Source organism: Ixodes scapularis, unplaced genomic scaffold, assembly GCF_016920785.2.
Source record: "Ixodes scapularis isolate PalLabHiFi unplaced genomic scaffold, ASM1692078v2 PGA_scaffold4__175_contigs__length_147842914, whole genome shotgun sequence".
NCBI classification, from domain to species: Eukaryota; Metazoa; Arthropoda; class Arachnida; order Ixodida; family Ixodidae; genus Ixodes; species Ixodes scapularis.
The window spans coordinates 15347524-15367964 of NW_024609879.1; the positions used below are offsets into that span (position 1 = coordinate 15347524).

Below are 20441 nucleotides of genomic sequence, written 5' to 3' on the forward strand. Positions count from 1 at the left end.
TAAATGCCCGTTCCGTAACAAATAAACATGACAGTATCATAGTACATTTAAATCAGTGCTGTGTTTCTTTTAACATAATAATGTTTACGGAAACCTGGTATCAGCATGAAGCTGACATGCTCATTGTACCAGGTTATAATCACTTCTATTTGAACCGAACAGATAAACGTGGTGATGGTGTTTCTATTCACGTAAAATGTTCTATTAAATGTGAGTTGCTACATGCGTTTTCTCAAATATCAAGCGATTATGAGATACTAACTCTAAAATGTGGTAACACTATTTTTACTGTTATGTACCGCCCCCCTTCGGCAGATCTTGGAAATTTCATTTCTTTTCTTGAGCGCTTCTTTGACTATGTCTCGGTAAATAACTATCGCCTTGTTCTAGGCGGCGATTTCAATGTTAACATATTAGATAACTCCTATTCAAATTCTCTTAGTAGTACACTAAACTCTAACGGCTTTGTAAATGTAATTATGTCTGCTGCTAGAATCACCCAAACCACGTCAAATGCAATTGATCTTTTTATTACGAACGTTACAACCAAAGTTAAGGTATCTGGCACTATAAGCTGCAGTATCAGCAACCACATTCCCATTTTCTTGTCAATACAAAATTATGAAATACCGAAAAAAGTAAAAAGTACCGCCACCTTCCGTAAGATGTCCGATGACTGCCTCCTGGCATTTAGAAATGCAGTTCTTAACTGTGACTGGAGCTTTGTTTATTCTAGCTTAAACGTCGACGTCTCTTATAATACTTTCTTGGACGTTTTTAAAGAACTTTATCATTTGCATTTTCCGTTCAGAACCGTAACCGTAAACAGAAAGATAAGGAAACCCTGGGTGACCGCCGTACACATTAAAATTATGCATAAAAAAACCGCCTATACACAGCTTTCCTAAAAACGAGGGACCCAAACAGGCTCTCATCTTTTAAGAAATTTAAGAATAATCTAACTTCTGAACTTAGAAAAGCAAAATCTTCATACTACAGTCATGTCTCGTTAATATGGACGCCTCCGTTCCCCAGAAAAATCGTCCGTAATGTGAATCGTCCATAATAACGAATCAAGGTCAAAAACACAAACATTAGGTAATAATTGTTAAAAAAAAAGCATTGTTTATTTCGCAAAGAACTAGGAGATATGAGTTTGCACTGACTCTTTCGATCCCACTTTAGTGTCCAAAAAGCGCAACACTTCGGCCACTTAAGTGCACGTTCTCCGTCCCCCTCCTGCTCAAGGTAGGCGATTGCTGTCTCCAAGCCACGGCGAGCTTCACATCGAGTAACGGTTGGTCTCTCTTCTTCATCGTCTGTTTCTGTCGGCGCAAAGTTTTCGACAAGTTGATGGCCCTGTTGAGCGGACTCACCGACAAGCTCCATGATCAGCTCGTCGCTCATAGGCTCCCAGCTGTTAGTCTCTTCGTCTATATTCAAGAATGCCGATGCCTCTTCATCTGAGTTTTTCTCCCCGAGTTGTCGAAGAGCTTCACGAAGGGCCGCGAGCGGAAGTTCATCCATCGGATCCTCCACCTCCATAGCAGAGCTGTTAACAAGAATACCTGCGTGACGCCAGCAGTTCACAATGGTTTGAGGCCTCACCGCGTCCCACGCCCTCTTCAGCTTTTGAAGGCACCACCTCAAGTCAACAGTTTGCGGTTTGTTGTCTTCCGCGCAAGCGATGTAGTGCCGCACAAGTTCACCTCTGTAGTGTGCCTTAACCGCGCGAATAATTCCTGCGTCCAAGGGCTGTATTTTGGCAGTCATGTTGGGTGGAAAGAACTTCAAGGTAAGGTTTTCATAGTCCGCACGAACAGAATGGCATGATGCGTTATCAACCAACAAAACAGCCCTCCTCTTCTCAGCCTTCAAGAAGCAGTCGAATTTCGCCAAGAAGATTTCAAATATCTTTCCTGTCATCCATGCTTTCTTGTTGCAATTGTAAGAGCAATACATGTTCGGGTCAAATGTCTTTCCAAAACATCGTGGTCGCTCCGCTTTTGCCACGACATGATGATTGGGGTTTAATGGCGCAAGAGCGACTACGGCCATATTGCGCCAAGAAAGTTAATTTAAGGAGCCTTGCATTTACATCTAACTTTACTTATCTATATCAAGTGCAAAAGGCCAATTGCATGTAGGAAACTTAAAACGCGAGCAAATGGTACCAAAGGTCTATCACCAAGCAAAAAATAAGGATGAAATGGAAGGTGGTTTCTGAAAAGTTCTGGAAAATATCTTCGACGTTGATGATCCAAAAATCTACAATTCCACAGGATGTGAAGGACAGTTAACATTTTCCCACACTTTTCACAGAGCTTTACATCTTCACCGCAGAGCAAGTGCAGGTGAGTCAATCGAGAATGACCAATTCTCAAGCGGCATAAAAGAACTTCCGAACGGCGGTCCTTATGGGAGGAACTCTCCCACACTTCTAAGTTGGGCTTAATAATGTGAAGTTTGTTATCTATCTGTGTGTCCCAATCCTGTTGCCATAACTTAATAATTGACTTGTTTAAGGCTGGCTTGAGGTCTTGGTGCGGCAGGCCAAAAGACGTTTCCGGGTAATTTTTTGCAGAAAGTGCAAGATGGTCTGCATTCTCGTTACCGGGAATGCCCACATGACTGGGCACCCAGCAGAAGTTTATAAATTGTCCTAGATGGAAAGCTTTGTTCATGTGAAAACGAACCTGTTGCACAAGAGCGTTCTTGCTGTCTGCTAAAGATGAAATAGCTAAGAGAACACTTTGGGAATCAACAAACAGAACTGCTTTGTTAATGTTATTTTCTAGAATATATTCAATAGCCATCAGGATACCATACAGTTCAGCAGTAAAGATAGTTGCTAGAGGGTTGAGTTGCCTCACTTCACTGAAAGCGAGAGAATAAACTGCACAGCCTACGCAATTCAATGTTTTCGAGCCATCAGTGTAAAAGCGGAGATAGTCACTATATTTCTTCTCTAGCTCTGCGAACTCCCGCAAGAGAACAAGACGAGGAACAACCTTTTTGCTGTACTTCGAAAGTGACCAATCACAAGAGATTGGCACCAAATCCCAAGGAGCAACCCTATAGGCCTGTCTCAACAAAGGAGGCTCATCAAAACAAAGGTGCAGCGACCTTGCCATGCTCTCAGCCCGAAGGCTCAAGGGCCGAACAATACTGGGCTTATTCTCAAAAAGGCGCAATGATGCAGAGGTCTGCAGAGCAGAGAATGCAGGGTGGTGTGGATCACTATAAACTTTGTAGGCATAGCAGAGACTAAGATATTGTCTGCGTCGCTCAAGGGACATCTGATGTGTTTCAGCATACAGACTCGGCACGGGCGACGTGCGAAAAGCACCTGTGGCTAGACGCAGGCCAAGGTGATGGATTGGGTCTAACATCTTCAAAGCAGATGGTCGTGCCGACCCATATACCGGTGCACCATAATCCAACCGGGACCGCACTAGAGAGTTATAAATTCGCAGCAGACATCGTCTGTCAGACCCCCAAGTTGTGTGCGACAGCACTTTAAGAATATTGGAAGATCGTAGGCATTTTCGTTTTAGTTCTTTCAAATGGGGTACGAATGTGAGCTTCTTGTCGAATATCACGCCTAGAAACTTGTGCGCCTCCTTAACAGTAATGGTAACGTTATTCAGATGCAAGGTAGGATCCGGTGACAACCCTCGACGCAGCGAAAAAAGAACACATACGGTTTTGTCGGGGGGGAAGCGAAACCCATTTTCGGCTGCCCACTTGCTCATCCTGTTGGTTGTCAGTTGCAGTTGACGTTCACAACTATGCAGATTGCAAGAAGAAAGTGAAATTTGCACATCATCCACATACAAAGAATAAGATACTGTCCTCCTAATGGAACAGCGCGAATTTTTGCAAGGACAGAAGAAGGAACTGGACAGGACGAGCGCTGACTAACAACTGAAAGGTTTATTCTCAGGAAACCACGAAGAAAAACACATAACACGACTCTCTAATCACGATGGAAGTGCGCATGCGCCTCACAAAATTGGGTGCTATCAGTTACACAATGTTACATGCGTCATCCCCGATCTAAAAATTCGACCTCATTGTCCAGCAAAATCAACAGCAATTGGTATGGATCATAATGGATCCATACCAGTTGGTATGGATCCATTATGAATCCATACCAACTCGCCCAGTTATCCTGTTTACTAAGATACTGTCGGTGGTATCACCTGAGCCAGGCTATTGATTTTAACTGCAAAAAGTGTGACACTAAGCACCCCTCCCTGAGGGACACCACTTTCTTGAGAAAACACATCTGATAAGGTGGAGCCCAGACGGACTTGGAAAGTACGTCCCATTAAGAAGCTTTGTATGCATCGCAACATGCGACCCCGAACACCGTAAGCATAAAGATCCCGCAGGATCCCATAGCGCCACGTTGTATCGTACGCCTTTTGCAGATCAAAAAACACAGAGAAACAGACCTGGCGGTGTACAAACGCCTCACGAGTAGAGGTTTCAAGGCGGACTAAGTGGTCCAGGGTAGAACGTCCAGCTCTAAAACCACACTGATTAATGTCAAGCACATTCTCACTCTCCAAGAAATGAATGAGACGTCGGTTAATCATTCTTTCGTAGGTTTTTCCCAAGCAACTTGTGAGAGCAATGGGTCGGTAGCTAGTTGGTTGAGAAGCATCTTTGCCAGGCTTCAGAAGAGCGATTACATGAGCTCTTTTCCAAACCTCGGGGAATGCAGAGCGATGCCACAATGAGTTATAAAAGGTCAACAAACTGCCTAGAGAATCAGGTGACAGGTGCCTTAACATCTCATAATGAACATTATCTGGTCCAGGAGCAGACTGTTTCTTTACACTAAGAGCCACTTTGAGCTCAATGAGTGTAAAAGGCCTGTTGTACGGAGCGTCACGAGCACCAGACAAAATGATTGGTTGTTTCTCTGCTGTCGAACGGAACTTTTTAAAGGCTTCACTGCAGTTGCGTAAACTAGAAACATCCTGAAAATGTTTCCCAAGAACATTCGCTTGATCTTTCAGAGATGTTGAAGATGATGCAGGGAAGAGAGGAGTTCTGAAAGGTAAGTAGTCGCCCCTAATCTTTCTAAGCCGATCCCACGCTTCTTTTGTAGATACAAAACTACTCAAGGACGTCAAATACTTTCTCCAGGAGCTTCCCTTCGCCTGGCGTCTTGTCCAGCGAGCTTTAGCTCTCGTTTTCTTAAACTCAAGTAAGTTGCTAGAAGTTGGATATCTACGAAAGATGCACCAAGCTTTGTTCTGGGACTTTCGTGTTGTTTTACAGTCATCATTCCACCATGGCTTGCATCTCTTAGGAAGACGACCAGACGTTTGAGGGATACTCCGTGTGGCAGCATGTATTATAACCTCTGTGACATACAGCGTTGCTTCATCTGGATTCATGTTTGAGATTATAGAAGAATCAATCAGTGCCTCTAATTGAAAAATGGACCAATCTGCCTTATCTAGTTTCCATCGGGGCATTCGTGTTAACAGAGTCGGAAGAGAGACAGTACTCTCTAAAACAATCGGGAAGTGATCGCTCCCAAAGGGATTATTAAAAACCTTCCATGAAAAGCATGGAAGTAATGAAAGTGAAGTAATAGAAAGGTCAATAGATGTAAATGAGTTGTGAGCAGAACTAAAAAAAGTAGGCTCTCTCCCGTTAAAAATACACAAGTTAGATGATAATAAAAACTGCTCAATTACTCGGCCTCGAGAATCGAGGCGAGTACTGCCCCACATGGGGTGATGGGCATTAAAATCTCCTAAAATTAAGAAGGGTTGAGGAAGCTGTCCTACAAGACCCTGAAGTTCGTGAAGTTGCAATGGAACGTTTGGTGGCAAATAAATGGACACAATTGTAATGAGGCGGTCTAAAAGAAGGCGTACCGCTACAGCTTCGAGCGGTGTGCAGAGAGGGACCTCAGAGCAGGCAACCCCGCTCTGCACGACCACTGCTACGCCACCAGAACTGGAACTCAGACGATCTTTGCGGAACACTTGATAACGTCGTAAAATCTGTGTATGATGTGTTTGAAGATGAGTTTCTTGTAAAGAGAGGGCAATAGGCCGAAGATCATCCATAAAATAGTTAACGTCATCAATATTGGGTAAAAGACCACGACAGTTCCACTGCATAAAATGCAAATTCTTCATTTATCTAAAAAGGTGAAGTGTAAAATTAAAAAGAGAGAGGCAATGAAGAAATTGAGAGTATGAAATTAATGGTTATTTGGGAGGGACCACTGGTTTTTTCCCTTTAGACTTCAAAGTCTGCCACTCCATGTCACCCTCGTCGGATGCAGGAGTGGGTGACTCAGCGGTATCATCCATCGCCTCTATTTCTGGAGGCGAGCCTTTACCTGAAGGTTTTGGCTGGCTCGTTGTGCGGGGTGGCTTGCCCCGGCCACGACCAGCCGAAGAGGCACCGGAGGTGCTGGGCAGAGTGTCTTTCAACTCTGCCTCCTCCGGCCCCTTGGGTACTGGAGGAGCGGCACGAGGGTTGTGCCGCTCTTTCGAAGAGGAGGTCCTCTCTGAGGAGGTCGGGCGGGAGTTTCGCCCCCTCTAACCGGGAGAAGACCGCGAAGTGCGGACAGGTGCGGCATTTGCCGGCCTGTCTCGAACCAGCGAACCAGCATGTGCACTCCCTCCATGAAGAGGGGGGCACTGCTGCCCCGGCTGGGGGGTTGGGGCCCTGAGGGCTGCCTCCAGAACCTCAGGTGAGACCTGGGTAGCCCTAGACTCCGAGCGTGGCACAAGACCCCACCGTGCCACGTCGGCGTACGATCCCTTCGACATGAAGGAATACCTTTTCTTCGCTTCGCTATAGCTGATATTTTCTTTGGCTTTAATGGCAATGATTTCCTTCTCTTGCTTCCATATGGGACAGCCACGATAGTAGGTAGGGTGTGGTCCATCGCAATTAACGCAGTGGGCCACATTCTCGCAATTGTCAGAGATGTGATCCTGACTGCCACACTTTGCACAAGTCGCCTTCCCTCGACAGCTGCGTGTTGCGTGACCAAAACGGTGGCAACGGAAACACCGCTGGGGGTTGGGGACGAAAGGGCGGATGTGGCAGTTCAGGTATCCAGCCTTGATTGTTTGTGGCGGTGTGTGTCGTTCAAATGTAAGGATGACGTGTTTTGAAGGGATTTCTTCACCATCTTTTTTGAACATAATCCGTTTTACGGCGACAACGCCGGCACCTTGGAGTCCCTCGAGGAGTTCTTCCTCACTAGTGTGAAGGAAGTCGTCTTCAGAGAGGACTCCACGGATGGTGTTCAGTGTGCGGTGAGGGCTCACCGACACTTTCACATCAAGTATGGTGTTCAGCTTGAGAAGCGCTTCACTTTGCTTTTTATTATTTATCTCAACAAGGAGGTCTCCTGAGTGGAGTTTTTTAGCCTTGTAGGAAAACCCTACAAGGTGTTCAAGTACTTTGGCGACGACAAATGGTGAAAGCTTTGAAACAGGCCCTGTTCATCGAGAAAATGAACAACGAAAAACTTCGTGAAGTTTTCTACCTCTGGTTCTTTTTCAATAGTCTTGTGTTCAGGGCAGCGCCTTTTAACGGCTTGCCCCGAACGGGGTTTGGAAGAGAGGGGCGCCATAAGAGGGCAAGGAGTGTTCGGAATCTGTGGCGCGCCGCCCACCACGGAGCCCAACGAGGGAATAGGTCACACCCCATAACAAATATGGCTTTGCTGGAAGCATTACTCTATTAGCGCTACCCAGAAACTATAACCAAGTGTGGATCTGGACGAGAGTATCTGTCACCACCCAAGGTTAGCCCTTGCCGCCAAAGGAGTTGAAAAGGGAAAGAAGGGAAATGAGAAGAGTGAAAAGAAGAAGAAGACAAGGGTGAAAGAAAGGAGGGGATAGTAGAAGTGGCGACAAGGCTGAATCATCCTGGTCGGGCCAAGCCAGGACTCCCGTCTACGGGAAGCGGGGGCCGAAGTGGTGTATTGCCTCGCCCGGGGAGCCCCGAAGGGTCCAAACCTACCCCGGGCTCGGCTCAACCACCAGGATGCCCTTTTCCCCGGACACGGGAAAGCCACGCACAGCCAGACGTGGGCGGGCGAACCTGCATGGCTCGGGGTCCGTGGAGACGCCACTCTCCAAACACCTGCTTTCACAGGTGCCCCCTGCGGGGTTGCCACGACAATGGGCTTCCACTTGTGGGTGCCGCTTGCGTTGCACAAAAATCCCACCGTGATTCTCTCTTTGCTTCGCTTGTTTCCAGCCACAGGTTCGGATGCCAGAGTCGAAGATGGGCCCAACTTGTAAAAAAAGCCAGTCTCGTCGAAGTTGTAAATATCATCTGGAGAATACTGAGCAAGAAATTCCGCAAGCTGTTTCCGAGCACTGGCAACGGCGGCTGTATCCACGCTTCCACTCTCTCCATGAATACGGTGGCTTGAAATTCCATGCCTTCTCTTAAACCTGCTGAGCCAACCCCTTGAGTAGTTCAGGTCATGAATGTCTGCATAAAGACGTGAAGATTGCAGACATTAAAATAAAACCACTGAAGAGAGAACAGTTATTTTAACATAGCTGCGTAATTGCACAAGAACGAGCAACTAGAAAAATCATTAGAAGAAACAACATTTTTGGGGAGGAATGCGTAACATTTTGAGAAAACATTTTCAAACTCAGTGCTTAAAAAGATACGCTCAGAACTGTCTTACCCATCGTTGTGCCGAACTCCTTCGCCTTTTCTTGCAGCATCTCGTCGCACGGCGGCCCCTCTGGAGCGCATTTCCGCAAACCAGATGTTGACGGCCTCCTCCAACTTCTCAAACTTTGGGGGTCGCTGCCGGCAGGAACTGGAGCTGGCTGTGGGAACGCTCATCCATTTCTTTGATTCTTTTAGAATTGCTTGGACTGTCGATTTTCCTAGATCAACGCCAAGGTTTTTTCCACTCCACTCTTTCACTTACTGAACAGACGCTGAAGGCGTTTCAATTTTGAATTTGCATATCTCCTTTTTCAGCTGAGCAGAAAGCTCTGTCCGTTTACGCTTAACACCTGTCATCGTCTCCACCTCCGAAATGACCGGAGAAGCGTCCAGCCTTGCCTCTTGCCTCTTATGCACAACGAATGTGATTCATCACGTATGCCAACCCGAAAGGAGATGGCATACGTTTAAGCTTAAAAGACAAGAAACAAAAAAAAAAAAAAAACGACCACCTTCAGGCGCGCAGCTCTTATCTCAAGGGCGGAGGACAATAGTGAATTCCGGGTACAAACTGTGACCTCTACGATTCACTAACCTTTTCTTCTGTCGGGTATGTGGACTCGCCTTCAAAGTAACCAGGCGGGGAACAAAAAGGCAATGGTGAATTCCGAGTAGTACACACTGGGGTCACTAATATTTTTTTTTCGTGGACACGTGTCTATATTAACGAGACAAAAATGCCTGTATTTTCCCGTTTCGTCCCCAAAATAGCCGTCCATAGTCCGGACTGCGGGTTTCTGTATTAACGGGACAGAATTGCATGGCGGGAGACCGGTCGCCGAAAATTTCGTCCATATTGCGGGGTGTCCCGATTAACGGGGTCCATATTAACGAGACATGACTGTATAAGCAAATGTTCCATAATGTCACTAGAGAGCGCCCCGATGTGGTTTGGAAAATAATAAATGAAGTCATATATCGTACAAAGGTGTCCCCCTCTATCGGTGAATTAAACATAGACGGTCAAGTTATGTTCGATGAAAGTCTGGCGGAATGTTTTAACTCTCATTTTTCGGTTGAAAAACCCACTGATTTTAATCCTAGTGCCCTTTCATTTGTAAGGCATAATAACGATACTTTTTTTCTAAATCCAACTGACGAAATTGAGATATGTAATATATTCTTAGGACTAAAAAACAGCAAAAGTAGTGACGTTGATCAATTATAAATAAAGCCGGCTAAATATGTAATAGATATAATCGCCCCATGCTTAGCACACATATATAATTTGGCATTATCATCTGGCTAATTTCCAGCAAACATGACGTTGGCAAAACTTTCTGCTTATATAAAGGAGGCGATAAGAACGTCCCGAATAATTACAGGCCTATATCAGTATTACCTATCTTCTTTAAGGCACTTGAAAAAATTATACTCGCACGTCTAAATTCGTTTTTTACAAAACATTCTATACTATCGGACAGTCAATTTGGTTTTCGACAAGGTAAATCCACTGAAGCCGCTTTATTACTTCAAAAAGAAATTCTATTGCAAAATATTGAAAACAGGGTTCTTACACGTTAGGTGTATTTATAGACTTCAGTAAAGCGTTCGATGTTCTCAATCACCACATTCTTCTTGCTAAACTTGGCAACTATGGTGTCCGCGGAGTACTCCTTGCTTTACTTACATCATATCTACAATATAGGAAACAGTGCGTAGTAATTGACGGTCATTACTCCTCCTTTAATAATGTTATTGCTGGTGTGCCGCAAGGAAGCATACTTGGGTCTCTTCCATTTAATGTATACATAAATGATATTGTTAACATCGATCACCAAGTTCAGTTCGTCATTTATGCTGATGATACGAGCCTCTTTGTTTTTGCTACTGATGCTGATGTTCTGATATGTAAAGCGAATAATATCTTAAGTAAATTTGACATGTGGTCCAAATTTAATGGCCTTAAAGTAAACACCCAAAAATCTAAAGCCATTTTATTTAGATCTATTAATAAACCAGTTCTGGTTAAAAATAAAATCAAACTTGGTGATTCACAAATTGAATTAGTTAGCCAACATAAAATTTTAGGCGTACTTTTTTCCGAGTATATGATGTGGGACTGCCATGTTAACTATCTAATTGCTAAACTTTCCAGAGTTGTTGGCATTATTGCCCGCTATCGTCATGTCCTACCAATCAGCATTAAGTTAAAACTTTACTACGCACTGTTGGAGTGCAATTTAAATTACTGTAATCTTGTATGGGCTACGACAACTAAGACAAACCTTCAAAATATACTATTATTGCAAAAAAACGTTTTACGTTATATCACGCGTGTCTCATATGCAGACCATACAGAACCATTATTTTTAGATGTCAAATATTTCCCGTAGAACCCGTATATAATTATCGTTTACTCTGTACCCTTCGTTGCTCATCGCCAACACTCGTAGATTTTTTGTATTTTATTTCTGAACTTGAGAAACGTGAACGTAATATAAACACACGCCGTGTCGACTCTTGGCTCCTTCCTCGGTGCCGCACAAATTACAACCTCCAATCATTACATTACAAAGTACCGTACGTGTTAAATAAATGTTTCACGAACAACATAAACATCTACACGATTGGCAAGAAAGACTTACGTACCTACTGTTTTAACTATTCATAGCTAATTTTGTTCTTCTGCTACTCCAATGTTATGTGACCTTGTTTTATTTTTCTTATCACCCTGGTAAAGTGTTTTATATGTTTGTTGTCCGAGCTGCTGCCATGTATAAGGGGGAATCAGACCCAGTCAAGCTGCTTTTAGCAGCTTTTTGTCTGGGGACCCCTCCAGTACTTCTGGAAAAATAGTTTATTGTATTGTATTGTATAATGAAGCAGCCAGATACCTGTCCGTGTCCATGACTAATGACGACGTTAAGGCTCGCGCTGCGGAAACCAGGATTCTGGGTTCAACCCCCACGCTGCCCGTTTCGATCTGGATGAGCATCGTACCGGCGTGCTGTCGTGTATCACTACTGCGTGGTGCACGTTAAAGACCCCAGGCTAGCAGTTCTACTGCACTGATTAAATGTCTCATCTACAGCTAGGAGGCTCCTCGCACATTGAGGCAGACCAAGTTCTAGACTGTATAAACATACACACAACCCAATTTTCGATGACATTAAGCATATGAGTGAACTGATTTTGTTGAATAGATAATAGTGGATGATGACAAATAATATGCAAATCAGTGAAAGCTTCAGCTATTTAATACTACATGACAGGTTTGGGTCTGGAGAATTGTCTGATTAAGGTAAGCTCTACATTTAGGGTGCTGTAGAATTTATTTTTAATCATTATCATCATTTACCTCAGGAATTAACCTATTTACGAGTGATAAATTTAAATTCGAGAACACTTTAGGCTGCCAGGGAAAATGCTAGCATGACTTAAGAACTGCTGAAAATCCCACTGCCCACAAAGCGGCAACTTCTTGCTCTAGTGAACTGGGGAAAACGTTCAGAAAACCGGGAAATTGGCAGCACTGCACATGGGCTGATATATCTTAATGTATATGTATGATTAGCTTTCCCCCATTTGTTTGGTGCACTTCTTGAGTGAGTCGACATTAACGATAACCTACGAAGTTGCAATTTTGTGGTGTATACTATCGTTTATCATCTACAGCTTACAAACAAAGTTTTCATATTCCCAATGAAAATAAAAAGATGCGAGCGAGGGACTATTGTCGTTAAAATTTCTGTCATTTGCATGAGTTCAATTTAAAACCACTACTTTCAGCTCCTGGTCTTGCCTGTGGAGTATTTGGCCCAAGAGGTAAGATATTTGCTAGTTTAAACAGTATGAATTACTATGCGAAGCTTTCAATTGTGATTATTTTGCTACAGTATATTTACAATCCCAATGGCCTATAGATGGCGGGGTGGTAGTTCTAAGACAACGGGAGAGATGGGGCTAGATATTGCAGGATTTTCCATGCACCTCCTCGCTGATGTTGGTCAGCATGCTTAAAGTAATTTATTCGGCTACAAACGCAAACCGGTCAGAGCAGAAGCATATCGCAGGTGACGGAGCAGTTGATATATATTAGGAAAACAAGCAGGTTAATTTTTAAAAGTTGCAGAGACCTCACAGAACTTTTGAAGCCTTGTGGAGGACGAGCGCATTTAAAAAGACTGACCCTGTCGTTGTGTGTGGCAAGAAAATGTGAGGGTGATCAAGATATCGTTGTGTTTCCATCGTGCCTGGCCACCAGTATTCTAAAGGTGAGCTCCGCATGGTGACTGTTAAGCTGTGGACAAGCCGCGTTCACAGTTAGTACTTATGTCTTTGTGTCAGAGGCTCAGAACTCACTGCATATTAGTTTTAGTGCATGGGAATACTTGATCAACCTCCACCATAGTTACTAATGGTCTGTGTTGGCATTGTCCTGTCTTTTGCAACATTGCAGTTTGTGAGGTTTCTGCTAGCTGATTATGACTTAATAGGAGTTCAAGATTGCATTCAAATTTACAAGTAACTAAACTCTGAAAACATTATGGCACACCAGCATAAATTTTCTACCCACATCTTATCAGAAGTTATAAGAAAATATTGTTGCCAATCAGATGTATTTATGTTTTGTTTCATTAGTGAACATTAGAGCAATCAATAATTAAACTAAGGAGATTGGTCAGTGCTACGACATTCCCACCAACACGAGGCTGGCTAAATTTTCCTAGAAGTTATGTGAGAAAGCACCAAATAAAGAGGAGTCGCATGCACTCAGGCCTTCAACGCCACTTGTGTAGTGGAAATGTCAATGGAATCACACACTTGGACGATACCAGATTGTGGTAGTCCTTGTTCTTTTGGGAGTAAACCGCAAAAAAGGCCACTGTTGTGCATTAACAAATGTTCTGTCAGAGCAAACTATATGAATGAGCAGCTGTGTCATGTTCATATTAATTTTATTCCTCAGTGTACATTCCTTATCGTGTATATTTTAGCAGGTAACAATGTATATTTTTCTGCAATTCAGCTTCATCGCCAGTTACCACTGACGCCGGAAGGTCAAGCTTCGTTTTTGACCACCAACTGCCTGCAACGACTTCTATGATCACAGGTTGTTTAGCTGATTCTGAAGTTCCAAAATGGTTGCTAATACTTGTTATATTCAGCTTCGGTATTCATTTGTGTTCTTTCACCCCCAGGGGGCGCATCCTTCCTTTGTGTATATATTTGATGTATTGTGCAGAATAAAGGTTGTTTTCCGTCCGTCCTTCAGAAACATCACATTGGCGACGAGGATGGGATAAGCCTGCCGCGGCCACTACTGACGTGTACGCGTCTGCACTCGCCGCCTTACGGAAGCAGTTTTCGACGTCGTGCAACGTAGTCGTCGAGCGTCATCGTTTCCACCGCCGCAACCAACACGCAGGCGAGTCCGTTCACGACTTTGTTGCTGCTTTACGGCAGCTCGTTTCGCATTGTTCATTCAATTCACAAGATGAGGCTCTCCGTGACCAATTTGTTGCCGGCGTTGCTTCCAATCGCGTACGTGAACGGTTCCTACTCGAGGGTTCCTCCCTGTCGTTCGAGAGCGCAGTACGAATCGCTCTTCAGTTTGAGCAAGCAGCTGAAGAACTAAAGGAATTCTCTGCTTCAGTCGAGCCTGTTTCTGTGCGTCGTCTGCAGTCTTCGCGAAAAACCAGTTCACAGCCAAAAGAGCATTGTCAGCAGAACTTTTCAAGGAAAGCGAGTGGTTCACGTGCGTCGCAGGGGCACCGCCCCCCTCGGCGAGACAGAGATAGCCGGTCCGTTTCACCTCACTGTTTTCGGTGCGGCTCGCGGAACCACCGCGCATCAGCGTCACAGTGCCCAGCGCAGGGAAAGAAATGTTCGTTTTGCGGCGTCAAGGGCCACTTTCAGAAAGTATGCAACCGCAAACGACAAACGCAAGGCAGGGTTCCTGAAGTTGATTTTGATGACGATGTTTTGTCAAGTGGAAGTTCTGAGCAAGTTTTGACCGTGCAGCATTCTGCTCGCAGAGCAATATACATAAAAGTGGGCGTAGCGGATGTCAGCTTGACATTTCTTGTTGACTCGGGGTCGTCTGTTTCGATTCTGTCTGAACACGCATTTCGTCGACATTTTGAAAACGTTTTGCTCCTTCCAGCTCCGCACGTCACCTTGCTTGATTTTTCTAAGCGTCCAATTTCCGTGCTAGGGTGTTTTCAGGCAGACGTTCAATTTAAAGGGCGCTCTGCACCACTTCTTTTCTACATCGTTCGCCAAGGCACCTGTCTGATTGGCCTCGACGGCATTAAGGCTCTAAATCTTCGAATTCAGGGTTCCACTCTCGAGTGCCTGCACACGTCCGTCGCCCCGGCGCCGCGTGTCAATGGCCCGACACCTTCTCACATTCCAACGCCGTCAAGAGAGCAACCGAGGCAAGCAAACCTTCCGCCAGCCTTGGCACCCGACTTCGTTTCACTTTTCAGTCCTGAGTTGGGCCTTGCTAAGCGATTCACGCATCGTGTAAAAACTCGGCAAGGCGTGCAGCCGGTAATTTCGAAGCTTCGTCGTCTCCCATATTCACTACGGGAACCAGTAGCAGACGAACTTCGCAGGTTGCTGAGCCTTGACATCATCGAACCTATCGATGCTTCTGAATGGGTTTCCCCCATTGTTGTCGTTGACAAGAAAGATGGCAGCTTCAGAATCTGTGTTGACCTGCGGGAGCCTAACAAGGCTATTGTACCAGACAGCTTCCCATTGCCTCACACAGAGGAACTTCTTGATGCCTTGGTAGGCGCGACACACTTCTCAAAGCTTGACTTGGCTTGCGCCTACCATCAGGTTCTTTTGCACCCTGACAGCAGGGATCTGACAGCCTTCATTACGCATGAAGGACTCTTCAGATTCAAAAGAGTTTGTTTTGGGTTAGCTTCTGCCCCAGCGGCATTTCAGAAGATGATGGCCAAAATTCTTGATGGCTGCTCTGGAGTGTTGTTCTACATTGACGATGTGATAGTCTTTGGGAAAAGTGCTGAAGAACATCTTTTGAATCTAAAAACGGTCTTGCAGAAGGTCAAGGATGCCGGCCTGAAGTTGAACAACAAATGCCTCTTCGACGTTCGAGAACTTTCCTTCCTAGGCCATAAGGTCACGGCACAAGGTATCTCACCGCTTCCAGAGAAAGTGGACTCTATGATTAACACTCCAGTGCCAACAGATGTTGCGGCCCTCTGGTCGTTCCTAGGTCTTGTCGAGTACTATTCCGAATTCGTTCCACGCTTGGCCGAAGTGCTCGAGCCTATGCGCGTTCTGCTTCGCAAGAATGAGCCTTTCATCTGGTCAGCTGAAGCAGACAGCAGTTTTCGGAGAATCAAGGAAATGCTTTCTTCGAGTACAGTTCTCCACATGTTCGATCCATCACTTCCAGTCATCGTGTCGACCGACGCTTCCGACTGCGGTTTGGGAGCTGTCCTGCAGCAGCAAAATGGCCACGAGCTCCGCACAGTTGCTTTCGCGTCTCGCAGCTGAAAGCTGCGAGACGCGAAAGCCAGCTGAAAGAAAGTACTCGGTTGGTGAACGTGAAGCATTGGCATGTATTTGGGCGTGCGAGCGATGGCACACTTACCTGTGGGGTCGCCATTTCAAGATTCGTACGGACCATCAGGCGTTGGTATCATTGCTATCGTCGCAGGGGCGTGGAAGAAGGCCACTCCGGATTGCACGCTGGAGTGCACGACTCCTGTGTTACAATTTCACGGTCGAGTACCGCAAGGGGTCCACCAACACTGTGGCCGATGCTCTTGCTCGGTTGCCAGCTCCTACGTCGGAGGCAGAACTTTCCAAGGAAGAAGAAATCGTCTCGTTGGTAAGCAAGCCGTCCTCAACGACGATTGCCTGCAAACCGTCAAGTCGTTCGTGTGCGGCTCTTGGCCACCACAAAAGTCCGTACCAGAAGAGGCAAAACCTTTCTACTCAGTGCGCGAAGAGCTTTCTATTGTTGATGACCTGCTGCTGCGCGCAGAGCGCCTCGTTGTTTCGTCCTCGCTCACAGCTCGGTTCATCGCAGTTGCCCATGAGACACATCCGGGCATCACGCGCACAAAGGCGCGACTTCGTGAGCTATTCTGGTGGCCACGGATGGACAAGCAAGTGGAATCGGCCGTGAAAAACTGCCACATCTGCCTGGAGGCAGATAAGTCTGCCAAAACATCGCCAGTGCCATTGCAGCCTGTTGAGTGGCCTGAAAGACCCTGGCAGAAACTGGGCCTAGACATTGTTGGCCCATTGGAGCATGCACCTCGCAATAGCCGATTTGCTATAACATTGGTCGATTACCATTCCAAGTGGCCAGAGGTATATTTTTGCAGCGAAGTGGCCACAAGCACCGTAAAAAAATTCTTAACCAGTGTCTTTGCCCGTGAAGGATACCCGGAGGAGATTGTTTGCGACAATGGGCCGCAGTTCACTTCACGTGAATTTATAACCTTTCTTCAAAACCGAGCCATCAGGCTGTCACACTCATCGGTATACTACCCCCAGGCGAACGGGCAAGTCGAAAGGCTTAATCGAACTTTGAAGAACTTCATCCAAGTTTCACTCCTCGAAAGGCGACCTATCCGACAAGCAGTCACTGACTACCTTGCTATTTACCGTTGTACTCCACAGGCTGCCACTGGGGTTGCCCCAGCAGTTCTGCTGCATGGGCGGATGCCTCGAACCAGGTTGGATGTTGTAGGGTTTTCGGCACCAGCGTTCGCAAAAGACCCAGCAAAGGAACTGGCGCGACTGCGTCAAAGGGTCCGGCTTCAACCGCAAAGCAGCAAGGAGTACACGGACCGGAGGAGAGCTGCTAAGGAGCCGAAAATAGCAGTGGGCGATTTCGTTCGTGTTAAGAAGCCGTCAGTTCGCTTCAAGGGAGATCGCGCCTTTTCTTCGTCAACTGAAGTGTTGGCGAAGAGGGGACCTGTCTCTTTCAGACTTGGAGATGGCCGCACATGGAATGCCTCCAAGCTTTCCAGGGTTCCAGAGAGGGGCACGAGTCCACCGCCCCAACGTTCAGAGCCACCTGCGCCGCAGCTTCCGGTTCGAGTGCCGCAGCCTGACCTGCCGCCGCCGCCTTCTCCCGGGTCGCAGCCGCCGCCTCCTGGCGGACTGCAGTCTGCCACATCGCAGTCGCCCGTTCCTGATCCGCCTTCTCCTGGGCCGCAACCGCGGTCCCCTGGGGTACCGCAACGCTCTACAAGCTCACTACCATCCCCAGCCGTGCAGCGTCCCCATCGCCCGTCCCGAGAGCGCCGACGACCGGCCTGGCTCAAAGACTATCAGACCGACTAGTTGTCTGTGTATAGCAGTGGTTATGTAGTGTGTAAATATGTACAGTGCATGCTTAGGGATATCTAACACTTACTAGCAACTAATCACTACGAATAAGGAAGGGAGTATGTTATATTCAGTTTCGGTATTCATTTGTGTTCTTTCACCCCCAGGGGGCGCGTCCTTCCTTTGTGTATATATTTGATGTATCGTGCAGAATAAAGGTTGTTTTCCGTCCGTCCTTCAGAAACATCACATTTTGGGAGTAAACCGCAAAAAAGGCCACTGTTGTGCATTAACAAATGTTCTGTCAGAGCAAACTATATGAATGAGCAGCTGTGTCATGTTCATATTAATTTTATTCCTCAGTGTACATTCCTTATCGTGTATATTTTAGCAGGTAACAATGTATATTTTTCTGCAATTCAGCTTCATCGCCAGTTACCACTGACGCCGGAAGGTCAAGCTTCGTTTTTGACCACCAACTGCCTGCAACGACTTCTATGATCACAGGTTGTTTAGCTGATTCTGAAGTTCCAAAATGGTTGCTAATACTGGACTCATACAAGCAAGCAAATATTGAAAAGTTATTTTGATAAAGGAGTAGGCTAGGTGTTATTGTGATAGATATATACAAAGTGTTTTTTATTAGTGTTTTTTATTAGGACCAGGATTTAAAAAAAAAAGAACTTGCAGGTTTTCTTTAGTCCTGGGGGCAAGTTGGTGCTTATAGCAGCAACTAGAAAAGAGGCTCAATTGATTTATTAGTTACCTAACTAGCTAAGATTTAATTTTCTATCTAAATCTTAACCAACTTTTTGGGACAAAATGTAATTGGAGAATCTATGCTCGACCTCATTATGTAGCTGTGACATGAAATTTTGATTAAATAATTAGTGGGTGCTACGCGGCAAGAAATGTCATTTTAGTACATGGATTCAAACAAAAACTGAGCCAGCAGAACATGCCCACGACGTCGATCCCTGTGCTTTGTGCCATCATCACACTGCCTTTCGTCACCTGCGGCATGAACTTTTGGGTTGTGGAGCCAGTACAGAGCGAAGAAATCACCATCACCATTGCTCTTTGCCTGCTCAGTTTCAGTTAGGAGGTGTGTACAAGGATTGACATTTCATATCATGGTTGGTTAAGACCAGAGTTACGCGAACTTTGTAGACCCGCGACCTCTAAAATAACACCGTCCAATTACCTACACCCCCCCCCCCCCCTTCCCCGCTTTAGAGAAGTATCAAAGCAATCAACGGCTCAGCTTTCTGAGCCCCCCCCCCCCCCCCCCCCCCCCAGACGTCACCTCTCAACCGTCTTTTTGTACCCCTGGGTTAAACTAGAATGCAGTTGAGTGTCAATGTCCAACTTCGTTATGACTGAAGATAATATTTAAACTTCAAAAAGTTCACAGAAACCTTTTAGTCAGCTAGCTAATTATTCCGTTTCCCCTCTTTTCTAGTCGTCCCCATAGCTCCAGCTAAGCCCTGTAAACGTTGCAGCCCACCAGCAGGAAGTTTCTAAAAATCTAGTTTATCAAAGTTATAGGAAAATATATTTGCTAATCAGGAGTATTCATGTTTTGTTTCATCAGTGAACATTAGAGCATTTAATAATTAAACTAAAGCAATCAGTCACTGCTACGTGATTCCCACCGACACGAGGCTGGCAAGAATTTTAAAGAAGTGCTGTCAGAAAGTATAGAATAAAGAGAAGTCAAATGCACTCAGGCCTTCAACACAACTTGTGTGGTGGGAATGTTATTGGAAGCACCAACTTGGACGATAACAGATTGGGTTTGTCCTTGTTATTTGAGGAGCAAACTGCAAAAGGTGCCACTGTCATGCATCAGCAAATATTCTGTTAGGGCAGGGGTTCTCAAATGGGTTCCGGGGAACACGGGTTCCACGAGCTGGTCTCATCGGTTCAGTGAACACCCAAATTGCCGTCTGCCCCTCCCCCCAATCCCCCCTCCCCCGCCGCAGGCTGCGCGGCAGGACCATGCAAATTGCCTTCATCTCACTTTGTACTGACATCGCGATTGATATGGTGGGGATATATGGGAAGCAACACAAGCAAAATTGCCTACAATTGTGCATCTGTTGCTTCTCGGTCGGCAAATATAGAGGGGGGGAGCAGTGTTCCGCGGCAGTTTTTGAGGCTTCCTGGGGTTCCGTGAGACCAAAAAGTTTGAGAACCCCTGTGCTAGGGAAACGTTTAAAAAGAGGCCCAATTTGTCTTATTTGCACACCAGTTGCAAACTATAAACTAACGCGGAAGCACCCACTTCGTTCAAGCACCCATTATTAACATTTTCCAAACTTGGAAATTCTGCAATTTGTACGTTAAGCGCCCGATTTGACCACTGACAAGCGCCATTGTCTAGATTAACCCAGTTTTCAGTGAAAGTGAGGTGG

At 45.7% G+C, this 20441-nt stretch overlaps 1 pseudogene; it reads left to right on the forward strand.

Moving 5' to 3' along the window:
• The window catches only part of LOC120846170, a 59804-nt pseudogene extending 45091 nt beyond the window's left edge, over window positions 1-14713 (forward strand).
• The last annotated feature ends 5728 nt before the right edge of the window (window positions 14714-20441 follow it).